This window comes from Globicephala melas, chromosome 2 (genome assembly GCF_963455315.2).
Source record: "Globicephala melas chromosome 2, mGloMel1.2, whole genome shotgun sequence".
Taxonomy (NCBI): Eukaryota; Metazoa; Chordata; class Mammalia; order Artiodactyla; family Delphinidae; genus Globicephala; species Globicephala melas.
In genome coordinates, this window is record NC_083315.2 from 54,066,984 (window position 1) to 54,082,686 (window position 15,703).

General features: G+C 55.4%; 6 non-coding genes across 6 annotated transcripts; all 6 read right to left on the reverse strand.

Moving 5' to 3' along the window:
• Positions 1–1,456: 1,456 nt before the first annotated feature.
• Positions 1,457–1,548, reverse strand: LOC132596903 (small nucleolar RNA SNORD116). Its single transcript, XR_009563224.1, has one exon. It is a non-coding gene; the product is annotated as a small nucleolar RNA SNORD116 (small nucleolar RNA).
• A 2,405-nt stretch (positions 1,549–3,953) lies between these two features.
• Positions 3,954–4,045, reverse strand: LOC132596920 (small nucleolar RNA SNORD116). Its single transcript, XR_009563241.1, has one exon. It is a non-coding gene; the product is annotated as a small nucleolar RNA SNORD116 (small nucleolar RNA).
• Positions 4,046–6,512: 2,467 nt separating this feature from the next.
• LOC132596904 (small nucleolar RNA SNORD116) lies at positions 6,513–6,604 on the reverse strand. Its single transcript, XR_009563225.1, has one exon. It is a non-coding gene; the product is annotated as a small nucleolar RNA SNORD116 (small nucleolar RNA).
• A 2,405-nt stretch (positions 6,605–9,009) lies between these two features.
• Positions 9,010–9,101, reverse strand: LOC132596921 (small nucleolar RNA SNORD116). The gene has a single exon (XR_009563242.1). It is a non-coding gene; the product is annotated as a small nucleolar RNA SNORD116 (small nucleolar RNA).
• A 2,467-nt stretch (positions 9,102–11,568) lies between these two features.
• On the reverse strand, positions 11,569–11,660 carry LOC115850890 (small nucleolar RNA SNORD116). Its single transcript, XR_004038526.2, has one exon. It is a non-coding gene; the product is annotated as a small nucleolar RNA SNORD116 (small nucleolar RNA).
• Positions 11,661–14,069: 2,409 nt separating this feature from the next.
• Positions 14,070–14,161, reverse strand: LOC132596922 (small nucleolar RNA SNORD116). Its single transcript, XR_009563243.1, has one exon. It is a non-coding gene; the product is annotated as a small nucleolar RNA SNORD116 (small nucleolar RNA).
• Positions 14,162–15,703: the final 1,542 nt, after the last annotated feature.

Sequence of the window (15,703 nt, forward strand, 5' to 3'; positions counted from 1 at the left end):
AACGTGGTGGGGAAACCCTTGCAACCAAATGGCATGGGAGCCATTCCAATGCCCATTGTGGCGGAGAACACCATTGCACCAATGGGGTCAACTGCAGTGGTACCTGGCACATTCACACTCCGGGCCCGTCAGTGACGTGACCTCGGAGAAACAGTGAGGCCCAGGTCTTCTAGAAGCAATGTGTGACCCACAGCCATGCAATTAAGAGAACCCAGCCAACAGCCTAGACACTTGAACCGCTATGACTCGTCTGGCCTGTGGCCAGGCACACCAGATACCACAGTCTGGATGCACCAGCGCGTGGCAGTAAAAATGACCCCCGCACCACACACCCTCACCCGCCTTTCAATCTATAGCCTTTCCTTGGCAGCCGACTCCCTTTTTTCCGCATGGTTGTGCCCAGTGACCTCCGGGAAGAGCTGCAAACCTCAGGGAACGCTATGTGGGCCTGGTTTAGTAAAGATGTTGGGCTGGACTCAGGAACACCCTCACGCCTTCAACACAGGGGGAACGTGGACAGACAGGGACAAAACACCCCACGACCTCCAAATCAGCCCCCATGAGAAGACACAATACTGTGCCACAAAGGCAACCATTCACTAGCATAGGGACCCACCAGGAAGTAAATCGACCAAGGAGGGGAAAAAGGCGGGACAGTCCACAGAAGTTCTCCCGTGTTCCCTCTCTATACGTGCCTCCAAATGCTCCTGAGGGGATATCAAATGTGTTCCTGGAAGCCTATGGCCTCTGTCAATCTGTCCACCCACAAGTAGACATGTGGGCTTAGCCAGCCATTTCATGTGTCTTTATCAGTAGCCTTGCCCTTCCCTCTCCACCGGGATCCCAACGTGTCATGGAAAGATGCCAGAGCCACCCCTCACCAAAGAAGCTTGCTGTGACTTATCTTGACTAAGGCATTTTCTAGCCTGTTCACACAGCACTCACAAGCCGGAAACAACCCGAGGAGGAGCCATCAGCTTGGCCAACCGCCCGGGGACAATGGCCCATTGGATTTCTCCCCTCATCATGAAAAACCTAAACTGCATCTGGTCTCCCAAGCAGAACATGACAAAGAGCCAGCCCTAGGCCAGGAATCCTGCTCTGACCCTGAGCATAGACTTCTCTTTCCGTGAGGGCACAAGGCAACGAGTAGCCGGTGGCGGCGGCCTGTAGAACTCAAATGCAGTCGATAGGACCACCAATGGTTCACGCTTCCTTTCCTAGCCGCATGCTCGTCCGAGGCAGGGGACAGAAGTCCTGGCTCGACCAAGGAACCCAGAGACGGCACGCTGTCCCTAGCCTTCCCACCTGGATTGGCATCCCAGGCTCCTTTCCCAATGGCTCTTCTCCCCACGAGACGGCCACAACCCTCCACTTGAACAACGTGGCTGTACACACACACGGCAGCAAACGCAACCTCAACCTCTCCCTACTTTCCTTTTGGGAGCCACGTGCTGGACCTCAGTTCCGATGAGGAGACGGTAGGGTTTTCTCACTCATTTTGTTCAGATTTCCAAGGAATGCATTTGTGGGGGTCATCATCGATCCAAGCACATGCTCAAACGCCGGACATGCAAAGTTGCAGATTCCACCAAGGGACGGCCAGTGAGCTGAATCATGTCAGCATACAGAAGCGGCCAGATCTGAGCCATGGGGCAGGAAATGCAGCCAGTTCTCAGGTCATCGAAGCTCATGTTCCCCAGGAAAAAGACAGAAGATGAGGCTGTAGCACCGGTTTTCAGTTCCCGTGGCCAAACCTCTAGGTTTTAGCAAAGAAGTGCCACTTACCGCAACAAGGTTTAAACCAGGATCCTCATGGAATGTGCGCCAACACCCCTGCGAGACTCCTCCTCCTCCCTTCACCAGGTATTATGGATTATACGGATGGCCCCAGGCTGCTCTGCTGCTGGGATTCCGTCCCTGGCAGTCCACCTGGCTCGGGCTGAGAGAACACACGCGTGCTTGAGGATGGTGCACGGGCGCACCGAGGGAAAGGGCGATACCATCTAGTGATGCGTGCTCTATATCCCCTCAACATTTCATTTGCTGCCCATCGTGCCTGGGTGTCCGCATGTAAATGTGAAAGCAATGTGGCGTAGACGCCTTCACAGCGTGCCGCCATCAGGAAAAAGAGCCCCGCTGTCCAACAACACCCTGGCCTCGGGCCCTGCAATTCCTCTCCTGAGCACTCTCCCCTCCATCACAGCTAAAGGATGTCTTCCGGAAACCCTGAGACACGCTCAGGGCAACTGTGCCTCCTCAGACTAAGAGCCAGTGACTTTTGGGGAACACACCAACTCTAAGCACACATGGCTCCACACAGTGGACGTGCCCGGAAGATCAAGAGATCTTCCACAAGGGAAGGGCACACGGCCGAATATGACGGCCTCCACCAAAAGCGGCTCATAGGGACCCACGACAAGGGCACGTGAGGAACACCTGGACTAATCAAGGCAGACTCACCAGCAGGCATACTTCCTGGCCTGCTGTTAGGACAGACGACCTACCCTTGTACACACAAAGGTAATGGCATGGGAACCATTACGATGCCCAACGTGGCGGGGCAAACTGTTGCAGCAATTGGGTCTCTTGCAGCGCTGCCTGGCACTTTCACACTCTGGGTCCGTAAGTGACGTGACCTCGGTGAAACCGTGAGGCCCAGGTCCTCTAGAAGCAACGTGTTACCTACAGCCGCGCAACAAGAGAACCCGGCCAACAGCCTAGACACCTGAACCGGTATGACTTCTCTGGACTGTGGCCAGGCACGCCGTACACCACAGTCTCAAAGCACCAGCGGGTGGCAGGAGAAAAGATCCCCGCACCACATATCCTCTCGGGCCCGGAAACCTGTAGCCTTTCCTTGGCAGCCGACTCCCTTTCCGCGTGGTTTTGCCCAAAGACCTCCGGGAAGGTCTGCAATCCTCAAGGACTGCTAGGTGGGCTGGGTGTAGTACCGATGCAGGGCTGTACTGAGGAACACCTTCACATCTTCAACACAGGGAGAACGTGGACAGACAGGGACAAAACACCCCACGGCCTCCAAATCAGCCCCCATGAGAAGACACCATACTGTGCCACGAAGGCAACCATTCCCTGGCACAGGGACCCGCCATGAAGTAAATTGACCAAGGAGGGGAAACAAGCGAGACACGCCACAGATGTGCTCCCGTGTTCCCTCTCTACACTTGCCTCCAAATGTCCCTGAGGGAATACCAAAAGTGTTCCCGGAAGCCTATGACCACCATCGATCTATCCACCCACCAGTAAACCTGTGGGATTAGCCAGCCATCTCTCGTGTCTGCTTCATTCGCCTTGCCCTCCTCTCTCCACCGGGATCCCAACGTGTCAGGGAAAGATGCCGGAGCCACCCCTCACCAAAGAAGCTTGCTGTGACTTATCTTCACTAAGGCATTTTCTAGCCCTTTCACACAGCACACACAAGCCAGACACAACCCGAGGAGGAGCCCTTAGCTTGGCCAACCTCCCGGTGACAATGGCCCATTGGATTTCTCCCCTTATCAGGAGAAACCTAAACTGCATCTGGTCTCCCAAGCAGAACATGGCAAAGAAGCCTGCCCTAGGCCAGGAATCCTGCTCTGACCCTGAGCCTACAGACTTCCGTTTCTTTGCGGGCACAAGGCAACGAGTAGCCGGTGGCGGAGGCCTGTAGAACTCAAGGGCAGGCGACCGGACCACCAAGGGCTCACGCTTCCTCTCCTACCCGAATGCTGAACCGTGGCAGGGGACAGCAGTCCCGGCTAGACCAAGGAACCCACAGACGGCACGCTCTCCCTAGCCTTCCCTCCTGGATTGGCATCCCAGGCTCCTTTCCCAATGCCTCTTCTCCCCATCAGACGGCCACAAGCCTCAACTTAAACAGCGTGGCTGTGGACACCCACGGGAGCAAATGCAACGCGAACCTCTCCCTACTTTCCTTTTGGGAGCCACGTGTTGGACCTCAGTTCCAAGGAGGAGACGGCAGGGATTTCTCACTCATTTTGTTCAGATTTCCAAGGAATGCGTTTGTGGAAGTCATCGTCGAGCCAAGCACATGCTCAAACGCTGGACATGCAAACTTGCAGATTCCACCACGGTACGGACAGCGAGCTGAATCACGTCAGCATACGGAAGTGAACAAAGCAAAGCCATTGGGGAAGGAAATGCAGCCAGTTCTCAGGGCATCGAAGCTCGGGTTCCCATGGAAAAGGCCACAAGGTGAGGGTGTAGCCCCGTTGCACATGTTCCCTTGGTCAAACCTCTAGGTTTCAGGAAAGAGGTGCTACTTACCGCAACAAGGGTTAAACCAGGATCCTCATGGAATGCGGGCCAACACCCCTGTGAGACTCCTCCTCCTCACTTCACCGGGTGTCAGGGATTATACAGATGGTCCCAGGTTGATCTGCTGCTGGAATTCCTTTCCTGGCATTCCACCTGGCTCGGGGTGAGAGAACACATGCGTTCTTTAGGAGGGTGCACGGGTGCACCGAGCGAAAGGGCGATGTCCCTCAGTGATGCGTGCTCTGTCTCCCCTCGACATTTAATTTGCTGCAGATCTTGCCTGTGGGTCCGCAGGGAAACGTGAAAGCAACATAGAGCTGACGCCTTCAGAGGGTGCGGCCATCAGGACATAGAGCACCGCTGTCCAAAATCCCCCTGGTCTCGGGCACTGCAATTCCACTCCTGAGTGCTCTCCCATCCACCACAGCAGAAGGATGTCTTCCTAAACCCCTGAGACACCCTCTGGGCAACTGTGGCCCCTCAGACTAAGAGCCGGTGCCATCTAGGGGAACACGCCCGCCCTTGGCACATATTCTTCCACACAAGTGCCACGCTCTTACGGGGAAGAGATCTTCCACAAGGGAAGGGGCCTTGGCCGAATATGACGGCCTTCATCAAAAGCAGCTCGAAGGGAACCGTGACAAAGGGCACGTGAGGAACAGCTGGACTGATCAAGGGAGACTCACCAGTAGGCACACTTCCTGAGCTGCTGCCAAGACAGGTGACCTACCCTTGGTTCACACACAGAGGTAATGACATGGGAAACATTCTGAAGCCCAACGTGGTGGGGAAACCCTTGCAACCAAATGGCATGGGAGCCATTCCAATGCCCATTGTGGCGGAGAACACCATTGCACCAATGGGGTCAACTGCAGTGGTACCTGGCACATTCACACTCCGGGCCCGTCAGTGACGTGACCTCGGAGAAACAGTGAGGCCCAGGTCTTCTAGAAGCAATGTGTGACCCACAGCCATGCAATTAAGAGAACCCAGCCAACAGCCTAGACACTTGAACCGCTATGACTCGTCTGGCCTGTGGCCAGGCACACCAGATACCACAGTCTGGATGCACCAGCGCGTGGCAGTAAAAATGACCCCCGCACCACACACCCTCACCCGCCTTTCAATCTATAGCCTTTCCTTGGCAGCCGACTCCCTTTTTTCCGCATGGTTGTGCCCAGTGACCTCCGGGAAGAGCTGCAAACCTCAGGGAACGCTATGTGGGCCTGGTTTAGTAAAGATGTTGGGCTGGACTCAGGAACACCCTCACGCCTTCAACACAGGGGGAACGTGGACAGACAGGGACAAAACACCCCACGACCTCCAAATCAGCCCCCATGAGAACACACAATACTGTGCCACAAAGGCAACCATTCACTAGCATAGGGACCCACCAGGAAGTAAATCGACCAAGGAGGGGAAAAAGGCGGGACAGTCCACAGAAGTTCTCCCGTGTTCCCTCTCTATACGTGCCTCCAAATGCTCCTGAGGGGATATCAAATGTGTTCCTGGAAGCCTATGGCCTCTGTCAATCTGTCCACCCACAAGTAGACATGTGGGCTTAGCCAGCCATTTCATGTGTCTTTATCAGTAGCCTTGCCCTTCCCTCTCCACCGGGATCCCAACGTGTCATGGAAAGATGCCAGAGCCACCCCTCACCAAAGAAGCTTGCTGTGACTTATCTTGACTAAGGCATTTTCTAGCCTGTTCACACAGCACTCACAAGCCGGAAACAACCCGAGGAGGAGCCATCAGCTTGGCCAACCGCCCGGGGACAATGGCCCATTGGATTTCTCCCCTCATCATGAAAAACCTAAACTGCATCTGGTCTCCCAAGCAGAACATGACAAAGAGCCAGCCCTAGGCCAGGAATCCTGCTCTGACCCTGAGCATAGACTTCTCTTTCCGTGAGGGCACAAGGCAACGAGTAGCCGGTGGCGGCGGCCTGTAGAACTCAAATGCAGTCGATAGGACCACCAATGGTTCACGCTTCCTTTCCTAGCCGCATGCTCGTCCGAGGCAGGGGACAGAAGTCCTGGCTCGACCAAGGAACCCAGAGACGGCACGCTGTCCCTAGCCTTCCCACCTGGATTGGCATCCCAGGCTCCTTTCCCAATGGCTCTTCTCCCCACGAGACGGCCACAACCCTCCACTTGAACAACGTGGCTGTACACACACACGGCAGCAAACGCAACCTCAACCTCTCCCTACTTTCCTTTTGGGAGCCACGTGCTGGACCTCAGTTCCGATGAGGAGACGGTAGGGTTTTCTCACTCATTTTGTTCAGATTTCCAAGGAATGCATTTGTGGGGGTCATCATCGATCCAAGCACATGCTCAAACGCCGGACATGCAAAGTTGCAGATTCCACCAAGGGACGGCCAGTGAGCTGAATCATGTCAGCATACAGAAGCGGCCAGATCTGAGCCATGGGGCAGGAAATGCAGCCAGTTCTCAGGTCATCGAAGCTCATGTTCCCCAGGAAAAAGACAGAAGATGAGGCTGTAGCACCGGTTTTCAGTTCCCGTGGCCAAACCTCTAGGTTTTAGCAAAGAAGTGCCACTTACCGCAACAAGGTTTAAACCAGGATCCTCATGGAATGTGCGCCAACACCCCTGCGAGACTCCTCCTCCTCCCTTCACCAGGTATTATGGATTATACGGATGGCCCCAGGCTGCTCTGCTGCTGGGATTCCGTCCCTGGCAGTCCACCTGGCTCGGGCTGAGAGAACACACGCGTGCTTGAGGATGGTGCACGGGCGCACCGAGGGAAAGGGCGATACCATCTAGTGATGCGTGCTCTATATCCCCTCAACATTTCATTTGCTGCCCATCGTGCCTGGGTGTCCGCATGTAAATGTGAAAGCAATGTGGCGTAGACGCCTTCACAGCGTGCCGCCATCAGGAAAAAGAGCCCCGCTGTCCAACAACACCCTGGCCTCGGGCCCTGCAATTCCTCTCCTGAGCACTCTCCCCTCCATCACAGCTAAAGGATGTCTTCCGGAAACCCTGAGACACGCTCAGGGCAACTGTGCCTCCTCAGACTAAGAGCCAGTGACTTTTGGGGAACACACCAACTCTAAGCACACATGGCTCCACACAGTGGACGTGCCCGGAAGATCAAGAGATCTTCCACAAGGGAAGGGCACACGGCCGAATATGACGGCCTCCACCAAAAGCGGCTCATAGGGACCCACGACAAGGGCACGTGAGGAACACCTGGACTAATCAAGGCAGACTCACCAGCAGGCATACTTCCTGGCCTGCTGTTAGGACAGACGACCTACCCTTGTACACACAAAGGTAATGGCATGGGAACCATTACGATGCCCAACGTGGCGGGGCAAACTGTTGCAGCAATTGGGTCTCTTGCAGCGCTGCCTGGCACTTTCACACTCTGGGTCCGTAAGTGACGTGACCTCGGTGAAACCGTGAGGCCCAGGTCCTCTAGAAGCAACGTGTTACCTACAGCCGCGCAACAAGAGAACCCGGCCAACAGCCTAGACACCTGAACCGGTATGACTTCTCTGGACTGTGGCCAGGCACGCCGTACACCACAGTCTCAAAGCACCAGCGGGTGGCAGGAGAAAAGATCCCCGCACCACATATCCTCTCGGGCCCGGAAACCTGTAGCCTTTCCTTGGCAGCCGACTCCCTTTCCGCGTGGTTTTGCCCAAAGACCTCCGGGAAGGTCTGCAATCCTCAAGGACTGCTAGGTGGGCTGGGTGTAGTACCGATGCAGGGCTGTACTGAGGAACACCTTCACATCTTCAACACAGGGAGAACGTGGACAGACAGGGACAAAACACCCCACGGCCTCCAAATCAGCCCCCATGAGAAGACACCATACTGTGCCACGAAGGCAACCATTCCCTGGCACAGGGACCCGCCATGAAGTAAATTGACCAAGGAGGGGAAACAAGCGAGACACGCCACAGATGTGCTCCCGTGTTCCCTCTCTACACTTGCCTCCAAATGTCCCTGAGGGAATACCAAAAGTGTTCCCGGAAGCCTATGACCACCATCGATCTATCCACCCACCAGTAAACCTGTGGGATTAGCCAGCCATCTCTCGTGTCTGCTTCATTCGCCTTGCCCTCCTCTCTCCACCGGGATCCCAACGTGTCAGGGAAAGATGCCGGAGCCACCCCTCACCAAAGAAGCTTGCTGTGACTTATCTTCACTAAGGCATTTTCTAGCCCTTTCACACAGCACACACAAGCCAGACACAACCCGAGGAGGAGCCCTTAGCTTGGCCAACCTCCCGGTGACAATGGCCCATTGGATTTCTCCCCTTATCAGGAGAAACCTAAACTGCATCTGGTCTCCCAAGCAGAACATGGCAAAGAAGCCTGCCCTAGGCCAGGAATCCTGCTCTGACCCTGAGCCTACAGACTTCCGTTTCTTTGCGGGCACAAGGCAACGAGTAGCCGGTGGCGGAGGCCTGTAGAACTCAAGGGCAGGCGACCGGACCACCAAGGGCTCACGCTTCCTCTCCTACCCGAATGCTGAACCGTGGCAGGGGACAGCAGTCCCGGCTAGACCAAGGAACCCACAGACGGCACGCTCTCCCTAGCCTTCCCTCCTGGATTGGCATCCCAGGCTCCTTTCCCAATGCCTCTTCTCCCCATCAGACGGCCACAAGCCTCAACTTAAACAGCGTGGCTGTGGACACCCACGGGAGCAAATGCAACGCGAACCTCTCCCTACTTTCCTTTTGGGAGCCACGTGTTGGACCTCAGTTCCAAGGAGGAGACGGCAGGGATTTCTCACTCATTTTGTTCAGATTTCCAAGGAATGCGTTTGTGGAAGTCATCGTCGAGCCAAGCACATGCTCAAACGCTGGACATGCAAACTTGCAGATTCCACCACGGTACGGACAGCGAGCTGAATCACGTCAGCATACGGAAGTGAACAAAGCAAAGCCATTGGGGAAGGAAATGCAGCCAGTTCTCAGGGCATCGAAGCTCGGGTTCCCATGGAAAAGGCCACAAGGTGAGGGTGTAGCCCCGTTGCACATGTTCCCTTGGTCAAACCTCTAGGTTTCAGGAAAGAGGTGCTACTTACCGCAACAAGGGTTAAACCAGGATCCTCATGGAATGCGGGCCAACACCCCTGTGAGACTCCTCCTCCTCACTTCACCGGGTGTCAGGGATTATACAGATGGTCCCAGGTTGATCTGCTGCTGGAATTCCTTTCCTGGCATTCCACCTGGCTCGGGGTGAGAGAACACATGCGTTCTTTAGGAGGGTGCACGGGTGCACCGAGCGAAAGGGCGATGTCCCTCAGTGATGCGTGCTCTGTCTCCCCTCGACATTTAATTTGCTGCAGATCTTGCCTGTGGGTCCGCAGGGAAACGTGAAAGCAACATAGAGCTGACGCCTTCAGAGGGTGCGGCCATCAGGACATAGAGCACTGCTGTCCAAAATCCCCCTGGTCTCGGGCACTGCAATTCCACTCCTGAGTGCTCTCCCATCCACCACAGCAGAAGGATGTCTTCCTAAACCCCTGAGACACCCTCTGGGCAACTGTGGCCCCTCAGACTAAGAGCCGGTGCCATCTAGGGGAACACGCCCGCCCTTGGCACATATTCTTCCACACAAGTGCCACGCTCTTACGGGGAAGAGATCTTCCACAAGGGAAGGGGCCTTGGCCGAATATGACGGCCTTCATCAAAAGCAGCTCGAAGGGAACCGTGACAAAGGGCACGTGAGGAACAGCTGGACTGATCAAGGGAGACTCACCAGTAGGCACACTTCCTGAGCTGCTGCCAAGACAGGTGACCTACCCTTGGTTCACACACAGAGGTAATGACATGGGAAACATTCTGAAGCCCAACGTGGTGGGGAAACCCTTGCAACCAAATGGCATGGGAGCCATTCCAATGCCCATTGTGGCGGAGAACACCATTGCACCAATGGGGTCAACTGCAGTGGTACCTGGCACATTCACACTCCGGGCCCGTCAGTGACGTGACCTCGGAGAAACAGTGAGGCCCAGGTCTTCTAGAAGCAATGTGTGACCCACAGCCATGCAATTAAGAGAACCCAGCCAACAGCCTAGACACTTGAACCGCTATGACTCGTCTGGCCTGTGGCCAGGCACACCGGATACCACAGTCTGGATGCACCAGCGCGTGGCAGTAAAAATGACCCCCGCACCACACACCCTCACCCGCCTTTCAATCTATAGCCTTTCCTTGGCAGCCGACTCCCTTTTTTCCGCATGGTTGTGCCCAGTGACCTCCGGGAAGAGCTGCAAACCTCAGGGAACGCTATGTGGGCCAGGTTTAGTAAAGATGTTGGGCTGGACTCAGGAACACCCTCACGCCTTCAACACAGGGGGAACGTGGACAGACAGGGACAAAACACCCCACGACCTCCAAATCAGCCCCCATGAGAAGACACCATACTGTGCCACAAAGGCAACCATTCACTATCATAGGGACCCGCCATGAAGTAAATCGACCAAGGAGGGGAAAAAGGCGGGACAGTCCACAGAAGTTCTCCCGTGTTCCCTCTCTACACGTGCCTCCAAATGCTCCTGAGGGGATATCAAAAGTGTTCCTGGAAGCCTATGGCCTCCGTCAATCTGTCCACCCACAAGTAGACATGTGGGCTTAGCCAGCCATTTCATGTGTCTTTATAGGTAGCCTTGCCCTTCCCTCTCCACCGGGATCCCAACGTGTCATGGAAAGATGCCAGAGCCACCCCTCACCAAAGAAGCTTGCTGTGACTTATCTTGACTAAGGCATTTTCTAGCCTGTTCACACAGCACACACAAGCCGGAAACAACCCGAGGAGGAGCCATCAGCTTGGCCAACCGCCCGGGGACAATGGCCCACTGGATTTCTCCCCTCATCATGAGAAACCTAAACTGCATCTGGTCTCCCAAGCAGAACATGACAAAGAGCCAGTCCTAGGCCAGGAATCCTGCTCTGACCCTGAGCATAGACTTCTTTTTCCGTGAGGGCACAAGGCAACGAGTAGCCGGTGGCGGCGGCCTGTAGAACTCAAATGCAGTCGATAGGACCACCAATGGTTCACGCTTCCTTTCCTAGCCGCATGCTCGTCCGTGGCAGGGGACAGAAGTCCTGGCTCGACCAAGGAACCCAGAGACGGCACGCTGTCCCTAGCCTTCCCACCTGGATTGGCATCCCAGGCTCCTTTCCCAATGGCTCTTCTCCCCACGAGACGGCCACAACCCTCCACTTGAACAACGTGGCTGTACACACACACGGCAGCAAACGCAACCTCAACCTCTCCCTACTTTCCTTTTGGGAGCCACGTGCTGGACCTCAGTTCCGATGAGGAGACGGTAGGGTTTTCTCACTCATTTTGTTCAGATTTCCAAGGAATGCATTTGTGGGGGTCATCATCGATCCAAGCACATGCTCAAACGACGGACATGCAAAGTTGCAGATTCCACCAAGGGACGGCCAGTGAGCTGAATCATGTCAGCATACAGAAGCGGCCAGATCTGAGCCATGGGGCAGGAAATGCAGCCAGTTCTCAGGTCATCGAAGCTCATGTTCCCCAAGAAAAAGACAGAAGATGAAGCTGTAACACCGGTTTTCAGTTCCCGTGGCCAAACCTCTAGGTTTTAGCAAAGAAGTGCCACTTACCGCAACAAGGTTTAAACCAGGATCCTCATGGAATGTGCGCCAACACCCCTGCGAGACTCCTCCTCCTTCCTTCACCAGGTATTATGGATTATACGGATGGCCCCAGGCTGCTCTGCTGCTGGGATTCCGTCCCTGGCAGTCCACCTGGCTCGGGCTGAGAGAACACACGCGTGCTTGAGGATGGTGCACGGGCGCACCGAGGGAAAGGGCGATACCATCTAGTGATGCGTGCTCTATATCCCCTCAACATTTCATTTGCTGCCCATCGTGCCTGGGTGTCCGCACGTAAATGTGAAAGCAATGTGGCGTAGACGCCTTCACAGCGTGCCGCCATCAGGACAAAGAGCCCCGCTGTCCAACAACACCCTGGCCTCGGGCCCTGCAATTCCTCTCCTGAGCACTCTCCCCTCCATCACAGCTAAAGGATGTCTTCCGGAAACCCTGAGACACGCTCAGGGCAACTGTGCCTCCTCAGACTAAGAGCCAGTGACCTTTGGGGAACACACCAACTCTAAGCACATATAGCTCCACACAGTGGACGCGCCCGGAAGATCAAGAGATCTTCCACAAGGGAAGGGCACACGGCCGAATATGACGGCCTCCACCAAAAGCGGCTCATAGGGACCCACGACAAAGGGCACGTGAGGAACACCTGGACTAATCAAGGCAGACTCACCAGCAGGCATACTTCCTGGCCTGCTGTTAGGACAGACGACCTACCCTTGTCGTACACACAAAGGTAATGGCATGGGAACCATTACGATGCCCAACGTGGCGGGGCAAACTGTTGCAGCAATTGGGTCTCTTGCAGCGCTGCCTGGCATTTTCGCACTCTGGGTCCGTCAGTGACGTGACCTCGGTGAAACCGTGAGGCCCAGGTCCTCTAGAAGCAATGTGTTACCTACAGCCGCGCAACAAGAGAACCCGGCCAACAGCCTAGACACCTGAACCGGTATGACTTCTCTGGACTGTGGCCAGGCACGCCGTACACCACAGTCTCAAAGCACCAGCGGGTGGCAGGAGAAAAGATCCCCGCACCACACATCCTCTCGGGCCCGGAAACCTGTAGCCTTTCCTTGGCAGCCGACTCCCTTTCCGCGTGGTTTTGCCCAAAGACCTCCGGGAAGGTCTGCAATCCTCAGGGACTGCTAGGTGGGCTGGGTGTAGTACCGATGCAGGGCTGTACTGAGGAACACCTTCACATCTTCAACACAGGGAGAACGTGGACAGACAGGGACAAAACACCCCACGGCCTCCAAATCAGCCCCCATGAGAAGACACCATACTGTGCCACGAAGGCAACCATTCCCTGGCACAGGGACCCGCCATGAAGTAAATTGACCAAGGAGGGGAAACAAGCGAGACACGCCACAGATGTGCTCCCGTGTTCCCTCTCTACACTTGCCTCCAAATGTCCCTGAGGGAATACCAAAAGTGTTCCCGGAAGCCTATGACCACCATCGATCTATCCACCCACCAGTAAACCTGTGGGATTAGCCAGCCATCTCTCGTGTCTGCTTCATTCGCCTTGCCCTCCTCTCTCCACCGGGATCCCAACGTGTCAGGGAAAGATGCCAGAGCCACCCCTCACCAAAGAAGCTTGCTGTGACTTATCTTCACTAAGGCATTTTCTAGCCCTTTCACACAGCACACACAAGCCAGACACAACCCGAGGAGGAGCCCTTAGCTTGGCCAACCTCCCGGTGACAATGGCCCATTGGATTTCTCCCCTTATCAGGAGAAACCTAAACTGCATCTGGTCTCCCAAGCAGAACATGGCAAAGAAGCCTGCCCTAGGCCAGGAATCCTGCTCTGACCCTGAGCCTACAGACTTCCGTTTCTTTGCGGGCACAAGGCAACGAGTAGCCGGTGGCGGAGGCCTGTAGAACTCAAGGGCAGGCGACCGGACCACCAAGGGCTCACGCTTCCTCTCCTACCCGAATGCTGAACCGTGGCAGGGGACAGCAGTCCCGGCTAGACCAAGGAACCCACAGACGGCACGCTCTCCCTAGCCTTCCCTCCTGGATTGGCATCCCAGGCTCCTTTCCCAATGCCTCTTCTCCCCATCAGACGGCCACAAGCCTCAACTTAAACAGCGTGGCTGTGGACACCCACGGGAGCAAATGCAACGCGAACCTCTCCCTACTTTCCTTTTGGGAGCCACGTGTTGGACCTCAGTTCCAAGGAGGAGACGGCAGGGATTTCTCACTCATTTTGTTCAGATTTCCAAGGAATGCGTTTGTGGAAGTCATCGTCGAGCCAAGCACATGCTCAAACGCTGGACATGCAAACTTGCAGATTCCACCACGGTACGGACAGCGAGCTGAATCACGTCAGCATACGGAAGTGAACAAAGCAAAGCCATTGGGGAAGGAAATGCAGCCAGTTCTCAGGGCATCGAAGCTCGGGTTCCCATGGAAAAGGCCACAAGGTGAGGGTGTAGCCCCGTTGCACATGTTCCCTTGGTCAAACCTCTAGGTTTCAGGAAAGAGGTGCTACTTACTGCAACAAGGGTTAAACCAGGATCCTCATGGAATGCGGGCCAACACCCCTGTGAGACTCCTCCTCCTCACTTCACCGGGTGTCAGGGATTATACAGATGGTCCCAGGTTGATCTGCTGCTGGAATTCCTTTCCTGGCATTCCACCTGGCTCGGGGTGAGAGAACACATGCGTTCTTTAGGAGGGTGCACGGGTGCACCGAGCGAAAGGGCGATGTCCCTCAGTGATGCGTGCTCTGTCTCCCCTCGACATTTAATTTGCTGCAGATCTTGCCTGTGGGTCCGCAGGGAAACGTGAAAGCAACATAGAGCTGACGCCTTCAGAGGGTGCGGCCATCAGGACATAGAGCACCGCTGTCCAAAATCCCCCTGGTCTCGGGCACTGCAATTCCACTCCTGAGTGCTCTCCCATCCACCACAGCAGAAGGATGTCTTCCTAAACCCCTGAGACACCCTCTGGGCAACTGTGGCCCCTCAGACTAAGAGCCGGTGCCATCTAGGGGAACACGCCCGCCCTTGGCACATATTCTTCCACACAAGTGCCACGCTCTTACGGGGAAGAGATCTTCCACAAGGGAAGGGGCCTTGGCCGAATATGACGGCCTTCATCAAAAGCAGCTCGAAGGGAACCGTGACAAAGGGCACGTGAGGAACAGCTGGACTGATCAAGGGAGACTCACCAGTAGGCACACTTCCTGAGCTGCTGCCAAGACAGGTGACCTACCCTTGGTTCACACACAGAGGTAATGACATGGGAAACATTCTGAAGCCCAACGTGGTGGGGAAACCCTTGCAACCAAATGGCATGGGAGCCATTCCAATGCCCATTGTGGCGGAGAACACCATTGCACCAATGGGGTCAACTGCAGTGGTACCTGGCACATTCACACTCCGGGCCCGTCAGTGACGTGACCTCGGAGAAACAGTGAGGCCCAGGTCTTCTAGAAGCAATGTGTGACCCACAGCCATGCAATTAAGAGAACCCAGCCAACAGCCTAGACACTTGAACCGCTATGACTCGTCTGGCCTGTGGCCAGGCACACCAGATACCACAGTCTGGATGCACCAGCGCGTGGCAGTAAAAATGACCCCCGCACCACACACCCTCACCCGCCTTTCAATCTATAGCCTTTCCTTGGCAGCCGACTCCCTTTTTTCCGCATGGTTGTGCCCAGTGACCTCCGGGAAGAGCTGCAAACCTCAGGGAACGCTATGTGGGCCTGGTTTAGTAAAGATGTTGGGCTGGACTCAGGAACACCCTCACACCTTCAACACAGGGGGAACGTGGACAGACAGGGACAAA